The following is a 10198-nucleotide window of genomic DNA, read 5'->3' as shown; positions in this document are numbered from 1 at the left end:
CCAATAGTTATGCTGAAAACAAGTAAGAGAAGTTATATAACATCAAGTATATAGGTTGATCTCAAGTAATGATAGCTTTGGATATATGAAACAGCAGTTGAGTAGGTCTGGTAGATCTACACGACGGTAGACGGCAGCTCAACGTGGGGAGATCTCTCTCTGCGTCGTCTTCTGGGTGGTGAGGCTATGTGTGTAAGTTCTGCAAGGGGACCGAGTGGGGGTCGGCAGTGATATCTGCCAGCCGAAGGGAGTGAGACGTCAGTTCCACGACTTCAAAGGGACTGGTCCACCTGGGCTCCGTCCGCTTGCGGTTAATGACCTCGACCCTCTCCACCGGCGGAAGGGAATGTGGTGTGGCGGGCTGTCAACCTCAAATCTGCACAGAGGAACTGGCACATAATTCTGAATTTGCTCAACTTACCAGTTTGGTTTCACGCTGATTCCTCCTTCCAGGGGGTGGCTGGACCTGGGAAGAGCTGATCTGTGTGCAGTTCATAGGGTGAAAGACCAGTTTTGTTCGTGGACATTCGAGTGGTCATTAAAGCCAATGGTAACGCGTCAACCCACTTCCATTTGGTCTCTGCACAGATTTTAGCCAATTTGTTTTAATTCTTGTTCATTCTCTCGACCTTACCTAAAAAGAGGATGGTACACCGAACAAAACCTGTGTTTTAGTCCGAGATCCTTTTCGACCAAGGCTAAGTGAGCATTTTTAAAATGGGTGCCGTTATCTGACCTAATCTTTTTGGGGTCACAATGTCGGGCTATTAGGTCATTAACAAGCCTTTTTATTACTGATTTTGCATCCTCTTTTTAGGTTGTGGTTGTTTCCGGCCAACCACTGTAATTGTCAACGCAAGTCAGCAAGTACCTTTTCCCTTTTACCTGATTGATGAAATGAAATCACAACCTTTTCACAGATGTTACCTCACCTCCTCCATATTCCAGATTAATCTACTAAACCACTATCGATGTGCAACATCGTATTTTCAAATTAAATTTAGTTACATCTTTTCACCCACTGAAAAAATGTTACAACTACTCCACTTCTCCCTTACCTCGCCCTGACAGCAGTCTTGCCTACATCCAATCATGGAACCTTTTACATTTCTGTTGTGACAACCAAGAGAGTAACCATTGGGAAACTTAGCCACTCTGCTAACCTAAACAATCTCATTCCTATCTTCTCCTAATCAAAGCCAACATCGAAGCTTGTCAATAACTTCATCAGTATGGGTTTGTTGAATGTCAGGTCTCTAAATAACAAATACTTTTTAGTCAATGATTTTATTACCTCATTCTCAATTTGACTTTGTTTTTAACTGAAAAATGTTAAAACTATGGAAATTGTCAGATTCGGATGAGTGTCGATTTTTTTTTTTATAAGGAGTCTGACTCCACCCTCAACTCCTCCCCCTTCTGTTTCTGAAGAAGGGACATCAAAGGTGTTTGTAATACTTTTACTTTCAGACACATCTAAGAAAAAGTTTAGCTGATAGTCAAGTAAATTATTCAACCTGGTGAAGGCGACAAAATATGCTTATATTTATATTGACACAAATGCTAGAAAAACACCAACCTTATGGCGGATGCTTTTGCAATAGTAATTTGACATTCTACCACACTTTGTGGCCGCATTAATTCGTTAAGTCAAGCTCATGTTGTAGAAAGTTGAATGATGCGGACACGTTTGTTACCGAATACTTTCTATTAGACTTCTGTCTTGACTACTTTGTTCATGTAATAAGCAACTGTAATTATTTGATATGCTTAAATGTCTTGTGTAGTTTTAGCTCAGCTGTTGTGTAGCTGCTAGCTCCTTGTAGCCTACAGCCGCAGTGTCCAAAGTGCAGCCCACAGCTATGTGTTTAACAGACAACTGAAACAATTAATAATGTGGTATTTGTGTGGTTTCATCATTGGACCCAAGTCTTTAGTTTCCGTAGGGGGGACAGAGAGCAAGGGAACAATGTGGGACAGCATTGGTGTCTATCATATTCCGTGGTAGTTGTTGCACAGATATGTCAACGTGAGTAGCCACACCTTGAGTTCCAACATATACTATATATATATATGATTGATTGATATATAAAAAGGAGTCAAAGGCCTCCTGGTATGAGTCGTCTACTTGTGATCATAACAAATGGCGGGTCGGGTGGTGGTGCACACAGACACAGCTCAGTCAGCCAGGGTTTTCACTGATAGAACAGTTGTAGCAGGAGTTGAGGTACTCAGTAGGCGCCAGCCATGTTTGGTGCTCCAGGCTGTGGTATGAGGCCATGCTCATGAAGGTGCCTTGATAGTGGTGCCGCAGCTTGGTGGTTGTACCGTCAGGTAACACCAGAAAGGTCCCTTCTGTGCGATATTGAATGTCTGGGCACAGTTTGTAAAGCAGGTCATTACCAAGCAGGCACGGTGTGTTCAGGTCGACCACAAAGGGATGCTTCAGTGTGTGTCCAGCAATTTGAACCGGAAGCGGTTTGGTGACAGTTAACCTTCTTGTGACCTCAGCGAAGCCTTTGACCTTCAAAAGGGAAGCACACAGTTTCTTTGGTACCTTTTTATTCAGAGATGAGTGGGTGGCACCAGTGTCAATCACGAACTGATGACATTGTCCATTGACACTTATGTCCAGCATGGGGCCTGTCTGCATTTCCTGCTGGGGCTTCTGTTGTGGGCGCCCTCTGCCACGCCTCTGCGTTTGCCTGGCGGCATGACGGGACCTTTCCTGTTCGGAAATGTTGGGACAGTCTTGTATCCAGTGACCAGGTTGGTAACAGGCGAAACAGTTTCCACCCCGGATTGACCTCGAAGCACCGCGTTGTCCACCATCCGAGTCCATCTGTCTGGTCTCACATCTGTTGCGGAATCTTTTCTCCGCCTGCTGGAACTCAAAAGGAAGGTCACCCACTGCTGAATATACTTTAGCTGATTTTTGTTCTTTCGGTTCTTTTGACATTTTTTTCTACAGTGATTTGAAAATTAAGGAGTCGTTTCCTTGTTACTCTGTCATCCGTCTTATCATCGTCATCCTGCTTCGCCCAATTAGGCATATCAAGTTTTAAAACCACAACATTAATTGTCCCATTAAATGTTAATAAATACCCCTATTTCAACGATTTATACACATTCCTTTATGTATATTTAAGTAGCTTTCCTAAATCAACTAAAGATTATCTAAGAATCCTTTGAACTGCACACGCTTTGGCTTATATATAAGTTATTGAGACTATTGTTTGTGTCTATCAGTTAGTTAGTTGTGCATTCTGACTTCCTGTCGTGTGTGATATTCTACAAAATAAGGGCATGTGTTTATTCTCATTCGTCTAAAACTATCAATGTGACACACACACACACACACCTATTGTGTGCGCGAACGCACATTCCAAGAGATAAGGCGGAACACGCTCAAAGATGCCCTTGTTTCTAAGACAACTCTTATCTCACGGCTCACCCAGAAGCGCAGCTGCATCATATCAACCCTTGGTAACTGCAAACAACATTTATCATTCACTCTGACCTTCACAAACTGGCCCTGTGTAAGTGAAGTCACTGGGCCTCCCTGCTTCGGTTGCTGCCCCCGCGACCCGACCTCCGATAAGCGGAGGAAGATAATTAAATAGATGGATCACTCACTCATACGATTTCTGAACTAAGTATTATAAAAACAACTATAAAACACAAATGTATTTAAGTTTTAGGAGTTAACAACCAGCCATACAAACAAACAAATGCAGTGAACCCCCAACAGCATACGCTGACACACGAACACCATCAATACCTTCATTTGTCACATTCTCTTCCTTACTTCGACTTGCTTTTTCATTTTCAAACCACATCCGGTATCCATCTCTTCCTTACTCTTCAGACTGTTTCTATTTCTACTCTTCTCTCCTAGAAACCATTTACGTAAGGTTTTCACCATCCATTCTCTTCACCTTCAAACCTCTCTTGCTCTCTCTTTGTACGTTCCACTTTACCATAAAACTTCAAGTTACTTTTTTTAATTTACCAAACATTTGAGTTCACTACTTTACGAGTGTTGTAAACACCCTCTTACCCCTTTCAAGAAACGTTCTTTTTTATTTTCTCTCTTTTTTCTTCTTTTTTTTCCTTTTTTTTTTTATTGTCGACAACAGTACATTCAATTTTTCATCAAGCCGTAACGATTGATCACATTTTCCCAGCCGCCATTACGTTCCTCTCTGTCACACTCCTTTGCTATTGTGTCTTTTTCCTTAGTTTTAACGCACACCTTAATGCCGCAGGGATCTCTCAACCGGGAACTTTATTGTACTCTTTACAAATGGCCTCCAACCTCGGAATTTGTCATGTGGCATAGAAGGGCCTCCACCCTTACGGTCCGTATTTTCCGTGCACACGTTAGTGTCACTTGGATCTTGCAACCGGGAACTTTATTGTACTCTTTACAAATGGCCTCCAACCTCGGAATTTCCGTGCACACGTTAATGTCACTTGAATCTCACAACCGGGGAGAATTTACTATCCACACAACAGTTATCCGTCCCGTTACTCTTTTAGGGGAGACCAATTCCCCAGGGCGAGCCACACCCGACTATTTGCCTACTCGTCAGTGAAGCAGCCTGTCACGGTAATCTAGACACAATGCCTTGAGTTGACCACTTATTTTCAACTATTATGTAATGACGGACAAGACAATAATGCAACCAACCTATCAAAATCAGCACCCCGTCTCTGTGGTATATAACAGTGTTTGACTTACAAGACTTTTGGACAGACTCCTAATGCAGATTTTAGAAAAAGGCACTGCTTACCTTGATGTTGGCCAAGTGAGTCTGTCCGTAAGTTTGCAAGGGCAGTCCAATTTTCAGCGTGTCACCCCTGGACGAGCCCCCAAATTGTTGCGTTTTGGACCTGTTCTTCCTTCGGTCAACGCCCCCAGATTGTTTGATGACACATTAGCTGGTTTTAAATCAATCAGGTTGCTCATTTTTCTATTTAATAACCAAAGCGCCTTGGGAGATCAATCTAGATACAACATTTCAAAGCTCGGTCCGAATTGATCTAATCCTAAAATGGCAGTTTCTCCCTCCTCACTCACTCTCACCCGCCCCTCTTCTTCTACTCCCTACCTTGGACAGTTGAGATAACAGATTGTTATGTCTTCATTCACACATTCCAAATTCAAGGTCTATGTAAAAAGGCTCACACTTTAGCTGTTCTAAAATCTGACTAGGAAATAAAAAGACAACCACATCCAACAGTATATATATATACATATATATATATATATATATATATATATATATATATATATATATATATATATGTATGTATATGTGTGTGTATATATGTATGTATATATGTATGTACATATGTATATGTGTACATATATATATATATATATATATATATATATATATAAATATTTATATATGCATATATAAATCAAATCAACTTTATTTATAAAGCACATTTAAGATTTACCACAGGGGTAGCCAAAGTACTGTACAATGGACAGGTTAAAAGATAATACGAAGACCGAGCAAACAACACAACACAAACAGAACATGATAAGAAATAAATAAATAAAACATAAAAACAGGTTCACAGCAGGTGTATAATGGGGCGCCATTGCAGGATGGATATCACTTAGTGTTAAAAGCCAAGGAATAAAAGTATGTTTTTAAGAGAGATTTAAAAACAGGAAGAGAGGAGGCTTGTCTAACACTCAGAGGTAGGTCGCTCCAGAGCTTGGGAGCAGCAACAGCGAAAGCTCTGTCACCTCTAAGCTTCACGTATATATATGTATGTGTATGTATGTATATGTATATACAGTATGTGTGTGTATGTATATATATGTATATGTGTGTGTATATATATATATATATATATATATATATGTATATGTATATATATATATATATATATATATATATATATATATATATATATATATATATACATACACATGTATATGTATGTATACAGTGGGGCAAAAAAGTATTTAGTCAGCCACCGATTGTTCAAGTTCTCCCACTTAAAATGATGACAGAGGTCTGTAATTTTCATCATAGGTACACTTCAACTGTGAGAGACAGAATGTGAAAAAAAAATCCAGGTATTCACATTGTAGGAATTTTAAATAATTTATTTGTAAATTACGGTGGAAAATAAGTATTTGGTCAACCATTCAAAGCTCTCACTGATGGAAGGAGGTTTTGGCTCAAAATCTTACGATACATGGCCCCATTCATTCTTTCCTTAACACGGATCAATGATACTGTCCCCTTAGTGGAAAAACAGCCCCAAAGCATGATGTTTCCACCCCCATGCTTCACAGTAGGTATGGTGCTAATTGGGATGCAACTCAGTATTCTTCTTCCTCTAAACACGACGAGTTGAGTTTATACCAAAATGGATACATGGATTATACAGCAGAGAATTGGGAGAAAGTCATGTGGTCAGATGAAACCAAAATAGAACTTTTTGGTATAAATTTCAACTCGTCGTGTTTGGAGGAAGAAGAATACTGAGTTGCATCCGAAGAACACCATACCATACCGTCGACTCATCAATGCCAGCTGTTTTACCAACCTGGCTGTCACACAATGCTTCCTCACCTCCCTTGACCAACCACTCTGTGACCATCAATCCTGCAAAGAGCTGTGGACAAATGGAAATGCTTTCGTGATACCATCTACGACCAAGCCATTGCCACGTACGGGAAGAAAACAAGAAGAAATGCAGACTGGTTTGAGGCTGGTGCTGCAGTAATGGAACCAGTTATAGAGGCAAAGTGTACCACTTTCCTACAGCACAAGGGAAACCCCTTACAGAGGAACCTTGACGCCTTGAGAAAGGCCAAGAGCGAAGCCCAGCAAATGGCACATAGCTGTGCCAACAACTACTGGCTTGAGCTCTCCTCAAACATACAAAGGGCCTCGGACACAGGAAAATATCAAGGGCATGTTTGAGGGGGTGTCCATCAAGAAAACCGCGCCACTTAAAGCTAAGTCTGGTGAAGTCATCACTGACCGCAACAAGCAGATGGGAAGATATGCCGAACGTTACACAGAGTTATATGCCACTGAGAGCATTGTGTCAGAGGAGGGTCTGAATGGAGGTGCAAACCTGCCTGTTATGAAGGAGCTTGACAAGGAACTCACGTAGGAAGAGCTCAGCAAAGCTATTGACAACCTTGCATGCGACAAGGCCCCAGGTGCTGACGGGATAACACCATAAAACTTGGGAAATCTTCCTTACTGCCGCACCTTTGCGATCCCTTCTGCCTCTGTTGGAAAGATGGCGCCGTCTCCCAGGGTCTGCGTGACTCCAAGATTGTCACGCTGTACAAGAACATGGGAGACAGTAGTAACTGTAATGATTACCGCAGCTTCTCCCTGCTCAACATCGTGGGGGAAGTATTTGCTTGTGTTGCCCTTGCTAGACTCCACCTCCTTGTAGAACGTGTCTACCCTGAGTCACAATTTGGCTGTCGGGCAACAAGATCAACAGTGAACATGATTTTCACCCTTCGGCAGCTGCAGGAGAAGTGCCGGTAACAGAGGAGACCCTTGTCACCTTTGTCGATCTCACAAAAGCCATGTCAGCAGGGATGGTCTCTTTAAGCTGCTTGCAAAGATCGGTTGACCCCAAAACTCCTCGCCATCATAAGATCATTCCACGAAAACAGACAGGGTTCCGTCTGTTGGGGAGGAGAATCATTAGAGGCCTTTTCAGTCCACAGCGGTGTAAAACAGGGCCGCGTTCTTGCGCCAACACTCTTTGGAATTTTCTTCTCCCTCGTTCTGTCTGCTGCTTTCGGCACATGTTCTTAAGGCGTCTCCCATACACAAGAGCTGATGAAAAACTTTTCGACCTCGCCCGTTTGCGCTCCAAGACCAAGGTGACCATGAATTGATTTACGTGGACCCCGACTTAAACAAGTTGAAAAAGTTATTCGGGTGTTACCATTTAGTGGTCAATGGTACGGAATATGTGATGTACTGTACAATCTACTAATAATAAGTTTCAAAATCAATCATACCAGTGTCCTCCTGAGGGAAATGCTTTTGCTGACGTTGCAGCTCTAGCATCCCACACCGAGTCCAGGCTCCCAAGGCTGATGGACAGGCTTTGATCTGCCTGTAAAGAGTTTGGTCTCACCAACAGCATTAAGAAAACCAATGTCATGAGCCAAGATGCTGAAACTCCTCTCCCCATCTCCATCGACAATCACACTCTGGAATGTGTCAACACCTTTACATACCTTGGATCCGCAATCTCCAGCGACTTGTCACTCAACACAGAACATGCCACCCGTCTTGAGAGAGCCGCCGAAGTGATGGCCAGGCCGTCCAAAGAGTATGGTCGAACAACCAGCTATCCACACGGACTAAACTCCAGGTCTACCAAGACTGCGTCATTAGCACACTGATGTATGGCAGAGAGGCCTGGAGAACCTACACCAGACATGATAAACAGCTAAACAGCATCCACCTGCGTTGTCTTAGCAGCATCTTGGCAATCTCATGGCAGGACAAGTTTCTCAACATGGAAGTCCTGGAACGTGCTCACTCCACGAGCCTGTTCACCATGCTCTGCCAAAGCCGCCTCAGATTGCTTGGCCATGTCCACAGGATGGACCCCAGCCCCTCCCAAGAGCTGTCCTGTACGGCGAAATGTCAATTGGCTCCAGACCCCTTGATCGCCCCGACTACGTTTCAAGGACGTGTGCATGAAACAGGCACGTATCGACCACAACAACTGGGAGGAAGCTGCAAAAGACCGCAACTTTTGGAGGCCGACTGTTGTCACAGGAATCCTATCTTAGGGTACATTAACCATATGTTTCTAATTGCAAGTCTGTTCTTAAATAAGATAGTGAACATACGAGACAACTTCTCTTTTAGTAGTAAGTAAACAAACAAAGACTCCTAATTAGTCTGCTGACATATACAGTAACATATTCTGTCATTTATCGTTATATTATTTTGTCAAAATTATTAAGGAAAAGTGGTAGAAAATCAAATGTTCATCTACTTGTTAATTTACTGTTAATATCTGCTTGCTTTCTCTTCTTACATGTTCAATGTACACTTCTGTTAAAATTGAATAACCCAATATTCTTCTTTTGTTTCAATGCTTTTCCAAAATTTTGGATGATACCACAAATTTGGGTATTAATCCGATACCAAATGGTTACAGGATCATACAGTGGTCAACCGCGGGTCGGGCAGGTGACATGACGAAAAAATCGATTTTAATTAGATTCGGGCGGGTGGCGGTTGAACCATCCATCCATCCATTTCCTACCGCTTATTCCCTTTCGGGGTCGCGGGGGGCGCTGGCGCCTATCTCAGCTACAATCGGGCGGAAGGCGGGGTACACCCTGTTGAACCATCCGGAAATATTTGATAAACATGGTTCTGGGATCGGTATCCTTTGCCATTCAAAGAGTCATTTAAGACCCGTGTCATAAAGCAAAGAAGACAATAGGAGACGCTATTATTCTCTAGAATGACTGCCGGCAGTCACCCAGATAATAAGTATCAGGGCGTGCTATGAAGCCATTGGCTTTGCCGCCTTCTACAACATGTACGATCTGCTTGTCAGTCCAGCATCATGTTGTGTGTGGTTTCCGCGGCAACACGCACACGACTGCAAAGCATACTGGGTGATACAGAGTACACTAATGGTTGTGATATAAAAAATGTTAACACTCTTAGTAATATGCGCCACGCTGTGAAGCCACACAATACAAGATTGACGAACACATTTCGGGAGAACATCCTCCCAGTAACACAACATAAACGCAACATAACAAATACCCAGAATCCTTTGTATCCGTGACAATTCCTGACTATTTTATACACCCCGCTAGCAACCTCCGGTCCGGCCACCACCACTCGGCCTGCCAAGTTGCAACCCCCAGCTAGGCCACCTCCACCTGCATCACGGCTAGCTGCACCACGGCTAACAACAAGTCCGAGCTCTGTCATGGGTGTGATCATCTTTTGTTTTTTGGACACTCAGTTCCTGTTTTTGCACTTCTTTGTTTGTTTTGTTACCATGACAACCCATTAGTTTTCACCTGTCCTCATGTCACGCACCTGTCTCACGTTTTGCACTCGCACACCTGTTTTCACAGATTATGTCAATGCTATTTAAGCCGGTGTGTTTCTGTTGTTCGTCCTGGCAACATCACCATCAA

Source organism: Nerophis ophidion, linkage group LG18 (assembly GCF_033978795.1).
Source record: "Nerophis ophidion isolate RoL-2023_Sa linkage group LG18, RoL_Noph_v1.0, whole genome shotgun sequence".
Classification (NCBI taxonomy): domain Eukaryota; kingdom Metazoa; phylum Chordata; class Actinopteri; order Syngnathiformes; family Syngnathidae; genus Nerophis; species Nerophis ophidion.
Note: the sequence above shows the minus strand (reverse complement) of the source record.